This window comes from Schistocerca nitens, chromosome 3 (genome assembly GCF_023898315.1).
Source record: "Schistocerca nitens isolate TAMUIC-IGC-003100 chromosome 3, iqSchNite1.1, whole genome shotgun sequence".
Lineage (NCBI taxonomy): Eukaryota > Metazoa > Arthropoda > Insecta > Orthoptera > Acrididae > Schistocerca > Schistocerca nitens.
In genome coordinates, this window is record NC_064616.1 from 579210790 (window position 1) to 579235173 (window position 24384).

At 41.6% G+C, this 24384-nt stretch overlaps 1 protein-coding gene across 3 annotated transcripts in view; it reads left to right on the top strand.

Moving 5' to 3' along the window:
* Positions 1-24384, top strand: part of LOC126248489 (elongation of very long chain fatty acids protein AAEL008004-like) — a 666835-nt gene that overhangs the window by 348081 nt on the left and 294370 nt on the right. The window lies entirely within an intron of this gene.

Below are 24384 nucleotides of genomic sequence, written 5' to 3' on the forward strand. Positions count from 1 at the left end.
ATGACCATAGATGTTAAGTCCCATAGTGCTCAGAGCCATTTGAACCATTTGAACATTGTATACGCCGGAAGAAACTCAGGTCTCACAGACCAGTCCTTACTTACCCTGAAATGATGGTTAATACAATATTTCAATCTTATAATTAAGGCAACTGTATACTGCGTGACACTCCGTTGTAGAACTGTCATATGTCTCGCCATATTCGAACATAAGTAGCGTTTAGTGCCTGGACAAAGTTACCTACAAATGAATATTTCGCTTTTCCTGAATCCACCCTTGAAAATGCTTAGTTACTTCATCATCTCTAACTATCTGTCACCCGACACTACTTTAAGCATAACAATCTAAGCAAGTGAAGCAAACGTATTTCAGTAGGTTCTTTAGCATAATCTTGTTCCCTGGTGGCTCTGTGGATAAGTGCCTGCTAAAAAACTCAAAAGACTGAGTCATCGCTTTCTCATAGCCCACGTTTCATATTTTTATCTAACACTGAACAGGACTGTCGCCTTTAGCAATGCTCTGGAGAAATGTAGTTGCAATGGGACTTCGATTACATGTGAAGTTGGAGGCGCCACTTCATCCGACTAATCTGTTTCTTAGGTCCCAGAAAGGCAGTGGCATAATATATCTAAATATCACTGGGCTACTCAAAACAATCTAGTGGTCGCTGGTTACTTCATTTTTTTACCCATAAAAAATAGCTCATAGTAATACTTCACTAAAGAAAGGCGTGCTAAGACTCATTAACATTACATACATTTTAATATGTTGTCGGATAACTTATTGCATCAACTACTCTCAGCGTCTTGCGTGGAGACTGTTTTGTTACTAGAGCGATGCGGTCATTGCAAGCGTTAACATAACGAAATATACTTTTGCCTTGCCCTCACTGAATTCTTCGCAAAGATGAAAGCATTGAACTTTCGTCATGCGTTGTTGTCGTTGATGTCGGTGTAATGTTTCTCATTTCTAGGTGACTCATTGTCCTGCTTTGTCACTATTACCGATGAAAATATTCCAAAGACTGCATTTCGGATCGACGTTCAGGTTAAATGCGCTGTTTAGAAAATTTGTTTATTTTTATTCCACCAAATGTTTGACTATTTGCTTCGATATGTCTGGTCTATTTCATTCACAAAAATAAGTAACGCAGGTTCTCAGCACTGAGATATACATTTGTTAGAATCTGTCTGATCCTGAACTTGCAATATCGAATAAACATAATTTGTCGGTAGTGGCCTCTGACCTCTGAACCTATAGGCCGAAAAATTTCATCCAGTTGTCGATCGTGGCACCAGTATTCTTGCAGTGCTCACAACTGAGCATAGCAAGCATTGAAATTCCACTGTGAATATAAATATCAATCACTATGAGTTATGATTCTTTTTCGGAGATTAAAAAAATTCACGTGGTCTCGAACAGTGGATGTCTCGATGGTTAAGGGCTTCAGAATGTGTCATACTCTTTTTTGGTGTAAAATATTTCAAAATTGTAAAAATTTATTGTGAATTCTGTGGTGTACGTGCCTGTCATGTTTTTATTGATACACGGGAAAAAGATTTGTCTAACTTCGTCTGTCAGGCTATGAAGACTATATCATTTAAAGACTTCACTGGGTAGCAAGTACCTCATCGAACCACTTCTTCAAAAGCTGAAATATCATATCTCGAGACAGCTAAGAACCACGCTCCGCAGCAGCTTGACACTGATTTATCCCTTAGTTAATTGAATTACTAAAGGCAAAGAAGTACACCATGGCATAGTGGGAAAGCATTTTGGTACGTACTTCCTGCTATGTGGAATACGGTCAATGAACCTGTAACAGTGGAAGTAACAACTTTTTGTGATTTAAGACACGTAGAAACTGTTATTGCAACAACTTGGAATTTAGTTGTGCTGAACTAGTTTCTTCTGCATCAATAAGAAGGTTAAAAAAATGGCTCTGAGCACTATGCGACTTAACTTCTGAGGTCATCAGTCGCCTAGAACTTAGAACTAATAATAATAACTCTGTCATCTTTGGGAACTAGCTGACTAATGACCAATCCTTTTTGAGATAAGTTCATTTTTATTCGTTCACCTTTCCTTTAGTTATCTTATTATGTAATCCTGCATATCTGTATAAAATTTTAATTTATTTTCAGACGACCAGGAACTAAAAAACTATAATTCAGTATTTGGTAATTAACATATCCATTTGTTAATATCCAGGAATTGAAATCAAAGTAAAAGAGAAGTAGCTTCTACTGTGATTCGTGTTGGTGACTTCACTCTTACAAAACTTCTTCTCTACACACTCAGCTACTTTTCTTTGCTTTGTTTTTTAACTGCCAACGAATAAGTCGATGAGTAGAAATTATTTTGTTCTTAACGGGCCTTAAATCTTAAACTCTCATATTGCCGATTTATCGAGTTTTTATAAGATTGCTTCGTCTGATTCAGGAAATTAATGTCCGGGCACTGACCTTAAAATACTTTACGTATAAAGGAAATCGAGGAGTGCCATCCGTAAGGTAAGACAGATGAATACCGTGTTAGCGTCAAACTCAAGTGGGGTCAAAAATTTTCCTAATTACAACGAAAACGTTGTTGACCTGAGCGAACGAACAGATTAGAATTGCCTTTAGATTGGTGGCCTGTCATTCAATCACTTCCAAGGATTTCCAGCTATGTCTCAAAATCTGAAGCTTTAAAATGATTCAGCACACTGTTTTGATAAATTCATTTAAGTTCGTTTGGAAATATTATTTTGAACAGCTCTCACAAATTATGTACACACAAACTGATATATTTCCATTGATAAGTATTATTTGGAAATGCTACGTGTAAATGACTGGCAATTTGTTTCCAAAAACAAACACTAGAATATCAAAATACGAGCTGCAGCGAATCGTTCCTTCTTTTTAATTTCAATATATAATTACAGCTCAGTTGTAAATCATCACTTTTGGACGCTGAAAGACGTACGGAAGGAACTGGAAGTCGAGTTTTCGAGAACGATTTGAAAGTGAACAAGAACAGTGTAGTCAACTAATGAAAGGAGGTACAGTTGAACGAAGAACGGTCGAGCTGGAACGAGAAACGAGTGACGCCGAGAAAAAGATCGAGACCGAGGCGTCAACGACCGTTCCTTTAGAAAGTCGTTCGTCGGTCCTACGATTCTGGGCAGTGAACCGTTCCTTTGTACCCGTTTCTTCGCGAACGACCCATCTCTAGTGATGATACAACTCGACTGTGAAGCAAATAGTCTCATTTATGCTGATAGAAACCAGGGCAAGTTCTTATACACGAGAGTTGCTGTGCCTGCTTGTGACGGGTCAGGGACAATTGTCCGGGATTACAACACGGCGATCTCCATGTAGAAACTCTTCCATGTTGACAAATAATACATTACATTCTATTTCAATTTTTTTCTAAAAACAGCGACTTTAATTTTTAGAATCTTTGTGAAATTACACGTCAGACTCTAAAAACTTTTCTCCCCCGCCAAAGAGACCATAACTTTATCCGATTAACGGTACAGTGAAGTTTAAAGCGAACTAGAACGTTGGAATGTTAGATGCAGTAATAGTTCTGTTCCACCAGGTTCTTTTGCGTCTAGTGATTGTATATCATTAATCTGTTAAACAGATGCTAAAAGTAATAATATCGTTTAGCTGTGGTTACGTGTTCATTCAGTCAGCTAAATATCATCCCCATTATTGTTGATTCCATATCAGAGTGGAAGCACATTAATCAGCAGTAACAACACATTAAAGCCCCCACGCCCTTGTCCGAGGCGGGAATTGGAACACATGACCATCGTTTTATGAGGTACAACGGAGGCCGGCCTAATGAGAAATGGCAGAGTTGCTACATGATTCAGTTTTTTGATGTTGGAAACACTGTTTTATAACCGTTTTTTCGCGGTTTACATTAATTATCATTTATCTGTTTACCCCTTTATTGAAACTACTTGGGTATTCAGGGTATTTACGCAATTTGAGTACTTTTTTCAGTAGACAGGAAAATATTGTGGTACTGGAACGCTGTTGGCGTCTTTTATACTAAAGTGTATGTTATAACAGCTCGAACTAAGGATGTGTAATATTTGTGATTTGCTTTTCTGTATCTCAGTTATTTCACTTTCACTTGGCTGAATGGTGCAGAAGTAACGTTCTAATCCCCGTTCAGCCATTCTGGTGTAAGTGAGCTGCAAGGTGATTACCCGGATATCTCTCCTAACAAGGCTATGTTTAAATTCCTGTCCCACATTTCTCCAACTGAGCTATAGCTTCGGCTCTAATGACCTCGACACCATCGGGGTGTTAAACGCTTAACAAACTTCCTTCCTTCCAGAGGATCGAAGTTCAGATCCCCGTCCGCTTATTCAAGTTAAGATATCGTGTGAATTTCCAGAATCACTTCAAGAACTTACCGAGGTGGTTGTTTGGACATTAACCTACTCGCTTCCGAGTTAGTCCTCGCCACTAACAACCTTCGTGTCGCTGTCACGTTAAACTCTGACCGTCTTTCGTTAACCCCAACAGCCCACGTATAGCATCAATCGCTAAGAGGTGAATCATTCTGGACAAAAAATTCGGTGTTCGCTCGTCGCTAGCTGCGAGCCAAAACAAAGCAAAAATAGCCTGTTGAATTGTTTATCGTTTCCATCTACATCCTGTAGTCAGCCAGCGAAGCCGAATATAAGCAGCGATACTTTCGTTTAGTTTCCGCTTTATCTGTTTTCCAGCTTTTTTTCTTTTTTTTCAGTGTGAAGTACAGTGATATCGGCAGACGAACCGCAACCGCAACGATAACACTATTACGTATTATGAGGCAGCCAGCTCACCTGTGTAGGTGTCGCACATATCCCGCACACCTTCTGTATTTCGTAAACAGAGGTACTGAAAAGATGTAAACGTGAGCAAACGTTATACAGCTCTGTATCACTTTATACAAGTTCTCGGACGTTGTTTTGTGCAGTCTGATCGTTCCATCAAAAGCAGCCACATTTGCATCTGAATTTCGATGGATACGAAAGTTATCAGTGTTGATACTACGGCAAAGTAATATTCTTCTCTCCTCTTTCACTTTTCCAGGGTGATCCAGCTAAGATACTTCCTGAACTGTCTAAAATGTAATTCTGTTCTCACCCAAATACATTACGAAGAACTCCTCACTAAATGACGTTTAGTCTCTTTTCATAGCTATATTGTTGACACAGATAACTTTATCCACCCTGCTTTTTCAAATGGTACTATGGTAATTTCTTAGTCCTGAACGAGACTAATTCAACGGCGTTTCATTCTTCAAAATCCAATTAATAGCTTCCGAAAAATATCAGTACTGAAAACTTACAGTTACTTGTTTTCAAATTAGAAGCTTCTGATGCATTATGCGGAAGTAAGTGTTGTTACACGGAAAAAACTTATACTAATCATACTTGGCTATATGTGGTTGGATCGACACACCAACTCAAGCCTAACGGGCTTGACATCTAAGGATGATTCACCAATTAACTACGGTAACACTTCTGCTCTTGTTTCTACCACAACCTTGAAAGTTTCATGTCGAAATACACTCTTACATTTTACTATTACGTCAGTAACACAAATAATGTGGTCATAAACACTTCCTCAAAATTTCATTTATATTATGAAGTGTTCCAAATGCCCACTGTCCATTGCAATACACGTTTCCTGTGCTTGTGCCAGGATTTCTCGGCTGGTTTTAAATGCGCTTAGATTGTTGGAAATTATGCATGGACTTCATCTTTCAGTATACTAGAGTGAAAAAAAGTCCAGTGGCATCAAATTAGAAGGATGTAGAGGCGAGCTGATAACGTCTTCACGTTTTGTCCAGCGACCACGAAAGAGTTGGGTGAGAACTTTCCTAGCCACAAACGAGAAGTGAGTCAGGCAGCCATTTATATCTACATCTACACTCTATAAACCACTGTAAAATGGTGGTACCATGGACATCTACACATTTAAAGTAGCACTTTGGTAAGAAACTTTGCATGTTTTTTATCCCTTAAAGTTTCTTCAGTGAAGCAGGACAGTCACGTAGTCTCTAATAATCATGCAGCAAACGCTCACACACCGCTGTCTCTGATGTTCAACCTGCCTCACCCAGTATGGATTCTCAGCGGCCCAATAATATGCTTTTCATAGATTTAGCTTTCTGTGATTATTAAAGGTAGCTCCATCGGTAAAAATAATTCTTTCAAGAAACGAACTATTGCCCTGCTGTAGCAGCCGAACCGAATTACAGAATTCCTTGCGTCCTCTGCAGTCTAGCTGGTTACCCTGCTGGTTAAGTGAAACCATGATACGCGTGGAAGCTGTTTGTGCGCAAAACGCGAAAAACGACTGGCTAAATAACTCCAGAGGGTCTCCAGTTTATCTGCACCTGACGTGTGGATTATGAGAAACAACTGTTTGAACACTATTTCGTTCATTAGGTTCGTTGCAGGCTTTCTTCTTACCATTTGGTATTACTCAAGTGCCCTTCCAGTTACTTTTGCACATTAACTAAATCATTATTCTTGTTGGACGCTGTCTGTGGGTATACCTTTGAGACAAAGACCTCTAAGACAAAGAAAATGACGCACCATGAAGCAATTATCCTAACGGGACGAAAATCGGTAGATGTGATGTACATCTACACACAAACAAATTATTACAATTTTAGAAAAATGGGATGATTCATTCACTAGAAAGAACTTCACAACAGCAAGTCAATAACATGTTGGTCCACCACTGGCCCTTATGTAAGTAATTACAGGGTGGCGCACGAAATGTGTTACCATTTTGTTTTTGAATATAAACTTTATTGTCAATACAATCTGAAAGGAAAATATACTACAATGAAGAGCCGCCCATGGAGATTTGTTCTAACTTAGCACATGCTCAATATGTGCACCATTTCGTTTCCTAACTTCCTTCAAACGAACACTGAAGTTAGTGATTACCCTACGGCACATGTCTTCCGTAATTTCACTGCAAGCTTGAAGAATAAGTCTTCTGAGCTCCATTAAATCACGTGGACGTTTCGTGAAAATTTTTTCCTTTAGGTAACCCCAAAGAAAAATGTCACATGGATTGAAGTCTGGACTATTGGGGGGGGGCAATTTTGTCCGTCACTGAAGCGACCCGGAAACCTGAGTGAAATGATCCGCATGTCGAAATGCTCGTGAAAAAACTCCAACACCGTGTTTTCAAATAGTTCAAATGGCTCTGAGCACTATGGGACTTAACTTCTGAGGTCATCAGTCCCATAGAACTTAGAACTACTTAAACCTAACTAACCTAAGGACATCACACACATCCTTGCCCGAGGCAGGAATCGAACCTGCGACCGTAGCAGTCGCGCGGTACCAGACTGTAGCGCCTAGAACAGCTCGGCCACCCCGGCCGGCCCAGTGTTTCCAGTATGTGGCCTTGCGCCATCTTGCATGAACCACTGCGCCTCGTCTGAAAACCAAACGTTGTTGAGAGTTTCTTCCCTATCCTCGGTCCACTGAGAAAACAGTAATCTGTACTGCTTGTGTTGTTCAGTGAGCTTCTGTGCACAGGTCATCTTGTATGGGTACATATGGAGGTCACTTTTAAGAATGCGTTGAACGGAGCGTATGGATATTCCCAGTTGCACTGCTGCCTGTCTACACGATTTCCCGGGACTTCTCTGTACAGCAACTCGCACTGCTTCAATATTCTCCGGCGAACAAACAGGCTTAGGCTGAGGTCGCTTCGCTTCCAATACTGTTCCTTCCTGTACAAATTTATCGTACAACCTGTGGATTGTCTTCTTGCAAGGGACCCATCGTGTGTTAATCTGTTGTCGCAAATGCCTCTGAGTCACAACAAGGCTTTTCGTTTCATGAAAAAGTAACACAATTGCCTATGGTTGCTGTGTCGTCAGTCTTCCATTGTTAGCCATTGCTGCTTACTAGTCTCCTAGCGGCAGTATCGTGAATTACACGTCATTTCGTAACTCATTTGTTTTTCCAAGCTCTGCTGGTACTGCTGTAGAGATCCCAGCGGGATATCTAATGTGCGTCGTAAATTGTGAAAGAAACAATTGGTAACACATTTCGTGCGCCACCCTGTATTAAGTTTGGCACTGATTGATAGTTGTTCAATGTCCCACTGAAAGATATCGTGCCAAATTCTGCCCAATTGACACGTTAGATCGTCAAAATCTCGAGCTGGTTGGAGGGCCCTGCCCAAAATGTTCCAAACGTTCTCAACTGGGGAGAGATGCGGCGACCTCGCTGGCCAAGGCAAGGTCTGGCAAGCACGAACACATGCAGTAGAAACGCTCGCCGTGAGCGGGCGGGCATTATATCGCCGAAATGAAATCCAGAGATGGCTTGCTACGGAGGGACAACAAAATGCGGCGTAGAATATCGTCGACGTACCGCTCTGTGGTTAGGGTGCCGCGGATGACAGTCAAAGGCATCCTGCTGTGAAATGAAATGACAACCCAGACCGTCACTCCTGGTTGTCAGGCTAAATGGCGGGTGACAGTCACGCTGGTAACCCAAACGCTGTCAGAGGCGTCTTAAGGCGTCTTCTCTGGTCGTCGGGGCTCAGTTGGAAACGGTACTCGTCGCTGAAGACAATTCTATTCCAGTCAATGAAGTTACAGGCCACTATGACCAGCGAAAACGTATCTGTAGACGCCCTCGACAGCGGTTGGGTTACCAACGAGACTGTCACCCGTGGTATAACCTGACAACCAGGAGTGATGGTCTTTGTTGTCCTCGCAACTTGATCCGTCGTATATTATGAGCCAGCGTCAGATATAAAACATCTCCAGAAGTGTTACAAAAAGGCATTAAGTAGGAAGATTCATGCGAAAATAGATAATTGGCTCTAATGTCATAATTGTGCATTTTGTCTCTAACAAGTCCCTATGTTTTTGCCCATTACCCTTTGCTAACGATTCCTTTGCACTATTTACGTTGAGGAAAAGCTTTATAAAGGCATTCCAAACTAAAGACATTTTCACTTTCTTATAGTGGACCTGTGGCGCTTAGTAAATGTCGACTATCTGTTGCGTGCATAATCCGTAACCAAGTTAAAAGCCAAACACAATATTTCAAGTGGTTGTGTCTCGTTCGGAACAGTAAATTCAGACCGATGACCTTAGCAGTTTGGTCCCTTAGGGATTCACACACACACACACACACACACACACTAAATTCATTTGCTAAACATGGACGAAATCTATAGAAGTACATGTATAAAACTATTTATTAGAATTTATTTTTACAAGCGGTTTTCGTCCAAGAAAAAGGCTTTCTCAGAGGCAGTATCTATGGTACCCAGAATTGCATGCCGAGGGTGGAATAAGTTTGACAGAGGTATGCATCGGGAGAAGTTATGAGGACTGTAGGAATATGAACCTTTTCTGACATAGCTACAATACATGCAGTATGCGCATCTGCTTGCAGTGAAGTAACAAGACTCGATTGTAGATTCACAAGAGCATAGGACGTCGGTGCTTGCAACTCAAGTTGCAACAAATATCCTTCAGGTCGCGTCATCTTCAGTGAGTAAAGCCTAGTCAGTGCCTAGGTTCCCATACAGTGTGTCCCACCGAACGTCACCCCTTATAATATTCAATAACGTGTGACGATATGTGAAATACATGTAATTTTAAAAACTGTGATGTGCATCCGTTCTAACGGTGCTAGTGAAATAATTTTGTGACAATACGCTACCTGCGCCATAAGCACAATGGCGGTGGCATCACTAGACACAGCTACACAGAAAAAAAAATGTGTGTGAAATCTTATGGGACTTAACTGCTAAGGTCATCAGTCCCTAAGTTTACACACTACTTAACCTAAATTATCCTAAGGACAAACACACACACCCACACACACACAGCCGGCCGGAGTGACCGAGCGGTTCTAGGCGCTACGGTCGCAGGTTCGAATCCTGCCTCGGGCATGGATGTGTATGATGTCCTTAGGTTAGTTAGGTTTAAGTAGTTGTGAGTTCTAGGGGACTGCTGACCTCAGAAGTTAAGTCCCATAGTGCTCAGAGCCATTTGAACCATTTTAGCCACACATACCCATGCCCAACGGAGGACTCGAACCCCCGCCGGGACCAGCCGCACAGTCCATGACTGCAGCGCCTAAGACCGCTCGGCTAATCCCGCGCGGCAGCCACAGAGACTTGTATACAACTTTCCCCGCCCACACCGAACACCTTCGTATATCCTACACTATCCAGAAACTAGATTCCAACAACCCCATTGTTTCCCTCTGATCAGCAGTCCGGTATGCCGCGGCGCTTTTCTTAATGTTTTGTTTAAACCCCAACAAAATCACCCTTTCGTATAGTTTTAAAGCCATCTCTAAACGCATCACCTTTCAGTAGTATCTGTTTCGTCTTTGTTTATATTTTTAAAACTTTTGGCTGAAGAGCATAATTGTACCGCTGACAGCCCACCGCTCTCCCGTGTGGGGCGAGGGCGGAGAAATAACAATAATGAGAAATAAAACGAGTCTTATGTGCCATCAATGAATTTTGTGTAAGATTACTTGATAATGGTTACCGTAATTGTGTAATCGTAAACCGAATAAAGAAACAATGCTAGCTGAAGGCGGTGTTAAATTATTTAAAAAAATATTCCATGTAAACTTAATGATATCGAAACAATTAAATCACGTTACAATACGCAAAAGAGAGAGCATTTTTCTGCATGGTTAATACTTTTCATGTTTCTGTCCATCGAAATGTTTAAAGAACTGTGGTATTTTTAAACGCAACGATGTAACTCTAACGATTTTAGAAAAAATATTACAAATACCAGTTTAGAGACGGAATTCTTCCTAATGTTAACACTGACTTTTTCTTTTGCAAAAATGAGCAGTTTGTGTGGTAGATGTGACAACCAGTGCCACCAACAAAGCGCATTTTCACTTTCATTGCCACGTGAACATCGGGTTACGATGTTGTAACTGTTCTGTGTCGGCTGCCTTGACTTTCACAACCAGAGCAATAGCCAGTTACTTTGTGAAAAGTTTAGCGACAGACTGAATGCGGCATTCTATCACACTTCTCCTCTTTCCAAGAGCTCTTGAGTGTTTTTAGGGAAGTTACCTCGTTCTACTAAAAGAGATAGTTGTTTCCATGTCTCTGTGGTATAAAATTAATATCTTAATAACACTGAAAAGTACTAGCCCTTAGAAGTACCTCAACTAGGGGAATGTTCCTCCCGATGTTTTAATTATTCTTATTTTCTAAAGTGCTTTCAGAAACGTGATTTTTGTTTCCATTTGAGTTCGCGACTGTAGACATTGTCCTTAAGTGTAGAGTGACCGTATTGATAAGCATCCTGAGAACAGGTAAGCTATAAGTTAAGTACTCATGTAATTTTAAGGGCGACTGAAGGGAAAGAAGGAATCTTCCCTCTCTTCGACAACGAGCCTGCCGGAGATGGAACAGTGGCCCAGCTCAGTTACAATGAGGTAGGAAAGCAAATCGGCCATCATATTTTCGAAGAAATCATCTAACCATTTGCTTTAAAAGATATAGAGAAACCACGAAAAGCCTAATAGAAGATGGCCGAACAAGGATTTGGGAAACAATCCTCTAGAGTACTAGTACTGTGTCTCAATCCCTTCACCACCTCACTAGGCAAAGTATATTTTGAGCTTTCCGTGAAACAAAAAAGGAACCACCTGTATTTTGGGTGTTACTCTACCCTCGTTATTGATACAACAAAGGCTCTTCAAAACTGTAATAATTAATAATTAAAGTAAAGAAGATGACGATTCTGTAAATGTTAGTAGCACCCTATTATCCTCAATTATTTGTTGGATGTACTCCAATCTTTGTCTTCCCCTGCAGTTTTTACCTTCTACAGTTCCCTCCAGTACCATGGATATTATATTCTTATGTCTTAACACACGTCCTATCATCCTGTCCCTTCTTCTTGTCAATGTTTCCCCTATATTCTCATATTTCCCAAAGAAATTTGGTTTTTGGAAACCCGCATCCTATAAAATATAACACAGGTAGTTTTGGTGCCATTGTCAATGTACTAGTGTTTCACATCAGTAACTGCAATTGAACAGCGTATTCTACTACACCTGACTCAGTTGGACACGGATGAAGAAGGAAGTAGGCTGTGCCCTATTCAAGGGAATGATCGTTGTGTGTTTTAGGAAATCAATGTAAACCTGAATGTCGATGGCTTCAAGAACGTTTTGACGTTTCTGTTTCTGAATGTGAGTCCAGTGCCTTCATCACGTGATACCTGGCGGTCTTAAGTCTATTATTAAACATCTGATCGCTTAAAAACATTAGGTCTGATACAACAGATTGCAATCTACCGGAAATTGAAGAAACTGGCGGTGCTTCCGAGCAGTTCAAAATGGTTCAAATGGCTCTGAGAACTATGGGACTTAACTTCTGAGGTCATCAGTCCCCTAGAACTTAGAACTACTTAAACCTAACTAACCTAAGGACATTACACACATCCATGCCCGAGGCAGGATTCGAACCTGCGACCGTAGCGGTCACGCGGTTCCAAACTGAAGCGCTTAGAACCGCACGGCCACACCGGCCGGCGCTTCCGAGCAGTGCAATGATTCTGCAGCCACGATGAATCAATACAGGAAGGCGTTAAGGACATTAGCTGCAAGTTGGCATATTAATACGGCAAATTGAAAATTCGTGCCAGACCGGGATGTGAAACCAGGACTCCTGTTTACTAGACAGATGCGCTGACCACTGCGCCATCTGGACACGGTGGGCACCACCACCGCACGGTTCAAAATGGCTCTAAGCACTATGGGACTTAACTTCAAGGGTCATCAGTCCCCTAGAAAAAAATGGTTCAAATGGCTCTGAGCACTATGGGACTCAACTGCTGAGGTCATTAGTCCCCTAGAACTTAGAACTAGTTAAACCTAACTAACCTAAGGACATCACAAACATCCATGCCCGAGGCAGGATTCGAACCTGCGACCGTAGTGGTCTTGCGGTTCCAGACTGCAGCGCCTTTAACCGCACGGCCACTTCGGCCGGCAGTCCCCTAGACTTAGAACTACTTAAACCTAAGTAACCTAAGGACATCACACACATCCATGCCCGAGGCAGGATTCGAACCTGCGACCGTAGCAGCAGCGCCTAGAACCGCTTGGCCACAGCGGCCGGGCCACCGCACGCACGACCGTTGCACTCCTCCCGTCGGACACAAATTCTCGACTTAGGCCACACACTACGGATGTGGTGCCCCTGCACATTATCCTCATTACTCGCGGCATCTTGCCGCTTCCCGTACAAGTTCGAGCTCAGCGTGCTTCTGCACTATACCCCACACGCCGACATAGTTACGTTACACACTGCCATGTTATACGCTACAGTTCGGAGCCTTCTAGCGACAGAGGGTCGCAACTTCCGTCAGCGAAGCGGGTAAAGTCGACCGAGTAATGTGGATGACATTTTATACCTCTACCGATATCGAGAACAGATTAAAAAATTCGGAGGCATTACTTTTCAGCACGCCCTCGTATGATTTTTTGCGCCCTAGGAGGGAACAAATACGAAACTGCCTAAAACCTGTGAGAACCTGGTGTACGCTGACGCCTAATTTGTACGTTACATCGCGGAGCCGGCACAGTAGCTCAGCATGTTCGATCAGAGGGTTAGCTACCCTCTGTAATAAAAAAAAACTGGGTTAATCGATCAACAACTAACTTAAACAGATGTCTTACGACGGCCGCCCCGAGCAGATGCAACGAAAAAAAGAAAAAAAAGTCGCCAGCACAGTCAGAGAGCTGGCTGGCCTCTGTAATAAAAAAAAAAAAAAAAAAAAAACTGAGTGAAACGATCAACAACGAGCTTCAACGGATGTCATGTGGCGTCCGAGACAACGAAATACAACGAACCATAACGAACAAAAAGAAAATAGGTCAGTGGACGATATGTTGTGTGTTACGGCGAAAAGTTAAACGCTGGCAAGCCAGTCGGGAACGACAGGGAAGAGAAGGCTGTGAGAAGAGGTCAGCCAATCGTACGCTGACCGGCCCCCTTCCAGGACGACAACGCGACAGCAGTGGCCGCTAGGTGAAGAGTACATAAGCGCCGCGCCCGACTGGTGGGGCCGCCCCTCCCCGGTTCTATAAATCCCTCCAAATCCTCGAACGCCATGCACTCCGCCTCGCCTTCCGCATGCGCCTTCCGTCCCCCACGCACATCCTCTACGACCTCATCCCCTTCCCCCACCTTCTCCTTTTCCCTGAACACATCCGAACACTATATATTGTCCGCCGCCTTGATCCCCCTCACCCCATGGCGTCTCCCTTCCTCTCCACTCCCAACCAGTTGCCACGCCTTTACCGTTGTGTCCCTCCCTCTCTCCATCTCCACACCCTCCATCTCCTTTCCCAACACAACTTCCACCATCTACCCCTCCCGGATGATGAGCTTCGCCCTGACATCTACCCTTCCTACCAACTCTAACCACCTCTTCCTGCCTCCTCCTCAGGGCTCCCTCTCCTCCCCCTGAGCAGCTTTCCCCTCCTACTCCCTCTACATCTCTTGTGCCTCCTTTCAGTGTCTCTGCGCTCCCTCCTGCCCTGTCTTCCCTTTTCCTCTCCCGCCCCACGTGTCTCCTGCCTCTTCGTGAACCCACAGTTGCCCCTCCTCTCTTCATCCCGCCACTTCCTCAGCTGCCCCATGCTCTCCACTCCTTTTCCATCCTCTCTGACCTTTCCCTCGGCAGGTCCCACCTGGTAGTTTTACTCTTCGCCGTGTGTGCTCCAAGTGGGTTTTAGGTGTGTTGTTTCGGAGTGTTTTTAATAATGTGGCCAACTTTTAACCTGTGCATGCGCATTCAGTGTCTTCTCTGTGTTTCAAGAATCGCCGACTGTGTTTTTTAACTTTCTGGTGACTTTTTTAACTGTCCCCCATGAACATCTACATGTCCATGTCTTTTTACCTCCATTTTCTCCCCTTACTCTGTTTTATGTTCCCCTTTTTTATCTCCTTATGTATGTATCATTTTATTCTTGTTTTAGTTGTCGTGTCTCTCGGCTGAAGAGCGGCGGATTGTGCCGCTGACAGCCCTCCCCTGCCCATATGGGGCAGGGGAATGAAATCACAATAAAGGAAAAAAAGAACTGGTGGGGCCGACTGCGATAGTAGCTTCAATGTTACACACTTCGACAGCAGCTTCAACTTTAGCGACTTTGTTAGCTAGCTCTACGTAGCATAGTTAGAGAGCAGCAGTCACTGCAAAGACTGATTATTTCTTAAGTCGCCCTTTACTTGCGACATATCTGTGTAATTGCCAAAGTTAATTATCTGTAATTTTCTTATTGTAATAAAACTCATTAATACGAGTTGTTTGATTGTTTGTCTAACGAACAGAGTAGGCAGGATTCCTAGACACAACACAGTGCATAACTGTGATTACATTTTATGATGAAGGTGACTCCGCATTATTTTGTAGTGCTATAGTGCCACGTAGCCATATAGAGCCTCCAAAAAGCGATGGTACGTTTTTGCTCGAGAGAAAAACGTATATTTATCAGAGTGAAGATGAAATTTTTTATGAGTTTCATTCTCAAATTTTTCACAATTCTCCAAGGTCAGCCACCTGAAAGAACCTCTTGATCAGCGAGGAATTATGACTTATGAACAGCTGAAAATAATAATCTCCATTTTCAGACGATCTAAAAGACAACGTAAATTTCTCACAAGGACTTTGAAATGTTGAAAAGAGTGTATTATTAATTTTACGTATACCTTCATCAGTAAAGTATCTTATGATACAGTGAACTGGCCTTAGGCTTACGACGCAAAACTTGGAGCTTAATGTTAATCTTAGAAAACTATAGTACTGCTTGATTTACCTATATACTTACGCTGCAAAGTGAGAAAAGGAATAGATGTATTTATTTGTTAGCGGCAATATGTAATTCGCGAGATACTGGTGCACAGTAGACCGGAATATTCCTGCAGCTGTCAAACGCTGTGCTACCTCACTCGGGCACCTTTCCCGGAGCGGACGAAATTGCATTAGCAGAGCTTCCGCCCCTAAAGACGTCTCGCGTTTATCACATTTTAGTTTCCGCTTCCTGTGTTAGATTACATAAGTGAGTTCTGTCAAACGTTTCGCGTTATTACATTACAACGGACCCTTAGAGACTCAATGGTGAATCAGTGTGGCGAATGGATGGCTGGAGGTAGAAAGTTAATTCCCACGCAGTATAGCCTCCTCCTGATTTCGTTTGCTTAACTCGATACGTCTGTCACGTTCTACTGTAGTTCTTCATTTTATAGCAGCTGTTTTTATTTTTTGTTTTTTGTTTAGTGGCAGTTGTTTTATAAACGTACGTTCTCGTGAAGACAAAAATGATAACCGAACGACGTGATGCAGCTACTGAGATGCTGGACCCTTATTCGGGCAGAGCACGGTTCATAACCCCATCTGGCCACGCGAAGTTGATTTTTTCGCCTAAATAATTTAGGACACGAAACAGAAAGGTTCCTTGACGAACCCGAACTTTTACTCCACCTCCAATCACATCTACCTTGAAGGAGCATTAAATCTTCCTCCCTTTTCTCTTACGAGAGCGATAGTAGAAAATTCCAATTACGTACAACTAAGGAAATCGCAGTTATTGGTAAGGTATCATAGAATAAAATACCGTGCGCATTATGATAGAACGCGCGACCGAGCTCGCGCGCACGCGCGCGCGCTGTGCGTGTGTGTATGTTTATGTGTGTGTGTGTGTGTGTGTGTGTGTGTGTGTGTGTGAGTGAGTCCGCTTTTGCCTATACATTCCGATCAAAATACACAGGATGTCCAATGCAACGTAGGGGCCACTGATACACTATATCCGGACACCCCCAAAAACATACGTTTTTCATATTAGGTGCATTGTTCTGACACATACTGCCAGGTACTCCATATCAGCGACCTCAGTAGTCATTACACATCGTGAGAGAGCAGAATGGGGCGTTCCGCGGAACTCACGGACTTCGGACGTGGTCAGGTGATAGCGTGTCACTTGAGTCATACGTCTGTACGCGAGATTCCCACACTCCTAAATATCCCTAGGTCCACTGTTTCCGATGTGATAATGAGGTGGAAACATGAAGGGACACGTGCAGCACAAAAGCGTACAGGCCGACCTCGTCTGTTGACTGACAGAGACCGCCGACAGTTGAAGGGAGTCGTAATGTGTAATAGGCAGACATCTATCCAGACAATCACACAGAAATTCCAAACTGCATCAGGATCCACTCCAAGTACTATGACAGTTAGACGGGAGGTGAGAAAACTTGGATTTCATGGTCGAGCGGCTGCTCATAAGCCACACATCACGTCGGTAAATGCCAAACGACACCTCACTTGGCGTAAAGTGCTTAAACATTGGACGATTGAACACAGGAAAAACGTTGTGTGGAGTGACGAATCACGGTACACAATGTGGCAATCCGATGGCAGAATGCCCGATGAACATCATCTGCCAGCGTGTGTAGTGCCAACAGTAAAGTTCGGAGGCGGTGATGTTATGGTGTGGTCGTGTTTTTCATGGACGGGACTTGTACCAATTGTGGTATTGCGTGGCACTATCACAGCACAGGCCTACACTGATGTTTTAAGCACCTCCTTGCTTCCGACTGTTGAAGAGCAATTCGGGGATGCCGATTGGACCTTTCAACATGATCGACCACCTGTTCATAACGCACGGCTTACGGCGTAGTGGTTACACGACAAAATCCCTGTAATGGACTGGTCTGGACAGAGTCGTGATCTGAATCCAACAGAACACATTTGGGATGTTTTGGAACGCCGACTTCGTGCCAGGCCTCACTGATCGGCATCGATACGCCTCCTCAGTGCATCACTCCGTGAAGAATGGGCTGTCATTCCCCAAGAAACCTTCCCGCATCTGACTGAACATATGCCTGCGAGAGTGGATGCTCTCATCAAGGCTAAGGGAGGGCCAACTTCATACTGAATTCCAGCATTACCGATGGATGGCGCCACGAACTTGTAGGTCATTTTCAGCCAGGTGTCCGGATACATTTGATCACATAGTGCACAAAAGAGGCCTTCAAGATTCTGAAACAAGGTTTTCGGCAAGTATCTCACACTTAGATAAATAATCGTATATTTTATGTCCTGAGATAAATATGTAGATACAGAATTTTTAAGGAATGATACCATATAATTTTGTTTACTACCATTCGATAGCTCGTGAAAAGATGCTTACAGGAATGTAAATGTATACGAACCTGATCTATAACTCACATTTAGCCTACTGACTAACTATTTTTAAGGACATTTTCGATAAAAATGTTGAAATATGTTATATCACATTACTACTTTTTCCAAGGGATAACGAATGCCATTAACAAGTTAGCATTCAGTGTAAAGAAAATAAATATAAAAAACTATAGCTTCATTGTCGTGGTAGGTACACAGTTTACTAACTATTCAGAAAAATAGTTACACCTTTGCACATTGTCATTTTTCTGGAAAGCTTGTTTCGATATCTTGATCCGTTTATGGAACACTAGGGGTTTGGTTGTACACCTTGGATATTGCACGCTAGTAAAAATTTGAGGATTTCGAAAAAAATAAAAACAAAAGACAGAAATAGGGTATTTTAATTTTCCGTACACGAATAGCAATAATTGTCGCATATTCTACAGATTCTTTATAGGATCAGAAGTAAGTTTAGTGGTTGATAATATGTCATCATGGATACGGATATGAGTCCCTTTGTTCACACGTCCTCATAAAATGTTTTAGCAAGGGTGCTATAGTTACAAAAGGTTTAAACAACTTTGCTAATGATACTCTGTCCGTGAACGGTATTGATCATCACCAGGAATTTTGCATAGAAATATTTGTTTGGTTACCGGAATATAGTAGAGGTTTATTGATGCTCTTGGCTAGAAATTTTCTGGTTCCAGAAATCAGTGAACTAGTCAGATATTACGGGATCAGATGAGATGTCACAAGACGTAACTGTAACTTTCAAACTGGTGTCATAATTCTCAATACTACACATATTTTGATAAAAATAAGTGCAGTACTTCTATCGTTCTTTCTTGTAAGGTTCATTGGACGAGAGACAAACCGTGCAGCAGTGGAATGGCTAACAAACTGGTAACAATTGAGTTGCTAGTACAGTGACATCACAGATGTGTTTCCGTAACTATTATACCACCCATCCAGTAGAGAAACCGTCCCTTCTTGAAAACTTGTGAGGGTTGTGGTTCTAAATTATGTGTGTCTTCCAGTCATTTAAGAGAGATATCTAATGATATTTACGTAAATGCAATAAAAGCCCGGGCTGTGGCATTCGAACGATAAGTATTTATGACTTAATTCACTGTCTAAACGAGTTATGTGATAACGAGCATTGTGGTCCATAAAAGGAATGAATATAGTTTTCCCAGTACACAGTGAAACAAAATGTTGGAGGCTTTTGTCTCTCACAGTGGTCTCGTATAGATTTTTTGGATGAGTGGGAGATCTTTGTATCTGTTGGTAACAGGAATTTGTCAGCAATCATTTGGTAAATTTATTGAGATGTCTGGTCCTCTAATACGGACTTCGTAGCATACGTTTCAGACTCCCACATAACGAAAAGGCTTAGGTTATCAATCTCTACTCAAAATATCGACTCAGTCTGAAACTTTATTTTGTTATATAATTAGTTCTCCCATGACTGAGACTGTTATGTATCGAGTCTTTGGAAATTTACTGTAGCGTTGCACATGGAACTTATCAACTACGCGCATATAGATCATCATGGAAATGCCGGAGCAGCTTGAGTTGACGTTTTATATTCTCTTATTTCAAAAACTAGCTGCCATTAAGTTACATTCTGGCGCCAAGAGAAAAGAGTTTACATCGAGAGATAACGATAGCGTTTGATTGTGGTTGCTTTTGTGTGACTTCGGCGTCGAACGCTTTTTCTCCTTGGGAAAGGGTCTGTGGTCGTGAAATTACTATATGAAGCAGTCCCAAGCCGTACCGGTGTGAGAGGCCAACTTGTAGCCTTCGGATGGATCGTCCCGCCACCGATCCCGGCAAATCTCACTTTTGAGGCATTCCGAAATCAATACTCGAGACGCACAGAGGAACTGCTCCACTATTGCGTGTCCTTGGGTATTACCTTTACAGAATTTTCGTAGAAGAGTGATACATTTTCCCCCTCTCGTAATGATTACTCCGAAGTTCCACAGACACACTGCTCCACGTAACATACGTCAATTGATTCTGTTACTAATGCGTCCTGTGTATGAGGAGGTTCAAGAGCAATCAGGGAGAGTTTTAACATGAACATTGACCTCGAACAAATCCCCTAGTCGATGGTTGCGTATTGCGAAGATTGTCACTGAAGTGTGAGAACATAACCGCATAGATGCCTTATACATTCAGTAAAAGGTAAAATTCTCCTCGAAATCTTACGTGGAATAGGTTAGAGTACTGCGCTTGTACTTTCGTTATAATCATATATTTTCTTATATTTGCACCCGAACATAAGGCAATATTAGAGTTATTACCACTATTACTTACTAAAATTGCATTTGCTGTTTATCAGACTAATGGTGACACAGGCAATCGAGACTTCAAATCAGTTTCTATGAAAGTAGTCGCTGTACATCGATGAAAAGCATTGCCGTTTTTGTAGAATTTCTTGCGATATTTTGCTTACGCATTTAAGTTTAAAATAATCCGGGGTATTACTGCTTCACACGGAAATTAAGAATATTCTCAAGTTACACACATAACTTAATATTCTACTAATTTAAGACATTTTATCTTGCAAATGAAGGTACCAGTTGTAACGGTCGTAAGAAGTTGTCAATAGCGCACGAAGCTTTGTGAAAGAATCTACAGAAAGGCTCAGAAACCGGTGATACAGAGAATCTGTACAGTACCAAAACATGAAAATTCGTGGGAACATTGTCGTAAAATGATTGTGAAAGGTATTGACTCCAAATTGTGCTAGATTAGTTGTAAAGTACTGATACTTATTTTTGATAACTTGTTCCTCATTCTCTGAAACATCGGTTTTCGACTCACAAATTCAAATCGTTAAAATCGAAATGTGACCATCAGAGACGTAGCACTGCCTGATTTCGTAAGCGCCAAAGAGGCGTAAAGATTCCCTTAGTGCATAACAACCTATTCCCTTCGTGCATTCTATACGATTTAGTTGATACAGCAGGCGGACAAACTGATGCTGACAATCCACAACGCATATTTCCTCCTACAGAAAAAGAGGAAGGAAGTGGTATTCTGCTGCGTACCAGGACATAAAGAAATAGAGGGAAACGAATTAGTTGATGGAATAACTAAAAGTAATACTTCTACGGCATCAGTCGAAAGTTATTAGCGATTTCGACAGACTGTGGGACACCTGTTTCAGTGTCATAGTAGCCCTGAGACCTCTCTGTACTGAACCTTGCAATCAGACACTTGGTTATCCTCACTGAGATAGCTTTCATTATTTCTCAGATTACTTGGTTCATCTTACATTTTACATGACCAACAAGCCATATCGTGCTACATTATTATTGTAAACACACTTAACAGACTCTTAACATGTTTGAAAAAGTTTAGATGCTTCAGTAACATGTGAATGATAATTTTTGGGTTCATTTCGTATGTTTTGAAGTACACTTGCTCTAATGAGCACATGATTAGGTGCTGATGCATCTCGCTGCTGAGCAGAAATCCAGTAACAATACTACTACGTCTTATAGATACACAAGCTTATAGTTGAGAGTGTTGCAAGCTGAAAAATTCGTTTTGGTACTACTGCTGCTCCGGTAGATTTAGTATGTTATGTTCAGCTCCTGCCTCGTCTTAATACGACACATCTTGTTATCTAGGTAAAAAAAAAAAAAAAAAAAAAGAAGAGCGAACTGCTTAAATTTTCATTTCGGCTGTGTGCTCATGAACATCTGCTTTCAATTGGCAACAACAGCGTCATAACTCCAATGGCATCATTGCTACTGAACAAGAAGTAACGTAGGAGCAAACCTATTAGTCTTCCAAAGGCAACCGTCTCCAGTGTCGAGACAGGGATCCTGACGTCGATGCTCTGCAATGTTTGGAAAAAAATCGTCTTAGTTGTTTGGCCACAGTCTATAAAAATTCATATGAAATTGTAAACACCAGTGTGTGTATCGTTTATTATGTGGTAATATTGGGGAACCAGACCGTAAAGATTGACTAAACTTTTGTGGAAAGTTCATCCTGACGAGAGTGTACTAGACAAACACTCGTTAATCTGGCCCTCTAATTTCATACGGAACTTCTCATCTTCCTCTCTCGCAACCAAGCGCTTACCCTATTACGTCACCTGAGCTGGGATCATCTGTGAAGGCATCGGTGTGCAGTCGGATATTTTTATGTCTTCGCCGCGGCCACTACGTCGCTGATGTATCTAGTGCTGTACTCACTGCTAAGCGCAGTATTTTTAATTGTTCATGTAGCGGAAGGATCGACCGGCGTTCTACGATTGCCCAGGAGGGGCCCGAGAATTTCTCACACATTCCAACATTCCTATGACACATTTGCAAAAGTAGCATAACCTAAATCAGTGGATTAATTTCAAAACGAGAGATATTGGGGAGGTGGCTATGTGGCTCTGTACCTGATTACAAATCCAAATGTCCACCCACATGTTGCCCTGGCTGTTTCGACAACGCTGCAGATATTTCGCTAAGAAGTCCTTATACGTCCTCCATACAGTCCCCATCTCTCCCCATGCGATTTCCATATTTTTGGAACTCTGAAGAAAGACATTCGCGTTCGTCTATTGACTTTGGATGAAGAGGTGCCCGCCTGGGTACAATCACGGTTTCGTAGGCAATCACTATCATTTTTCTGTGAAGGCATAAAGGCATTAACCGTCTTGTCTCACAGTGGGATTAACGTACTACATTTATGGCGATTAATTCTGAAATAACAATTTACTTACGCTTTCCCATCCATCTCGTTTTCATTTGTCTGTCCCTTACACCTGTTACTGACTACACTATGACAGCATTTTAAATTTGGTCAGTTTTCTTCTTCTGCACTTTCCTTATTAGGCCAGTTGTGGCCCCTTATGATTCCCATATTTTTTCAGTCTGCCAGGATCTCTTTTCCCTTTTGGTTTAAAGTACTTTCCTGATGCGGTAGCCTCTCTGGATCAATTCGTTACAGATGTTCATCCCATTTATTTTTGTTTTCATCCAGTTTTTCTTTGATACTGCAAATTTTCAGGTCCCTCGAATATCTTAATTTCGTATTTTGTCTATTCTTTTACATCCTTTTACTGCTCTAACGAATCTCATTTCTACTCTTTGTATTTGTTTTCCTTGGGTTTATTCAGTACCGACGATTCGCTTCCATATAATAAGATTGACAAGGCGACAGGTTTATAAATTAACAGTCTTGATTTCTTTCCGTGGTTTATGGTTTTAAGTTCTATTGATTGTTTCACAGATACTCCCAAATCAGTTCAACTTCATCTGGATATTTTCTTCGCATTCATATGATTACATCCCGTATAGTTACACTATTTTGCCTACTCGGTTGTGATTTCATCAACTACTGTCTTAGTTCCCACTAAATATTTTCCACAGAAAGCCATTGGCTTTTATTTGCTTGAAGATATTTTCGTATTACGTTCTTTACATATTTTATTTAGTACAAAAATTCCTTTCTATAAAACGTCTTCTCATGAAGAAAAATCGGTGTAAATTCGTCAGCATATCAGAATTATTTTAGCTTTACCAAATGGTTTAGTTGTACCACAGCGTTTAACCTTAAATTCCATATGCAAAATACATCGTAGGTGTAAATATTAAAACTGTGTAGGGAATAAACTACAGGCTTTTCTAACCCCTTTATTTATTTTTATAGGTTCTGTATCCATGCCTTCTATGTCTGTTATTACTGATATTCCTTTGCATATGCTTTTGGTAGCTGATATATGCTGTAAAAGGTAACCTCTGTGCTCCATCTTTCTCCATGACTTTTGTCTAACCACATTATCAAAAACTTTCTCAGGATCTATAAAAGTAGTGTGTGTCTCTTTGTCAAACTCTCTCTGCTTTTCAACAAATAGTCGTGAAATAAAAACTAAATCAGTGGTTGATGCTCCTTTTCTAAATCCAACCTGTTTCTCCACAAGCAAACATTATGCTATTGTATTTAGTCTTCCGTTTAAAATTCTTGCATTTAGTTTACACGCTGTGTCTAGTACGCTTATTCTTCTGAAGTTTTCTCATTTATTTTTTCCTCCTGTCTTATATATCATTTGACTTTTGTTTCGGTCTCTAATTATATAAAATACTGAAAATATAAATTTTATTGCCCTTGGAAACCCGCAAACAGGCAGCC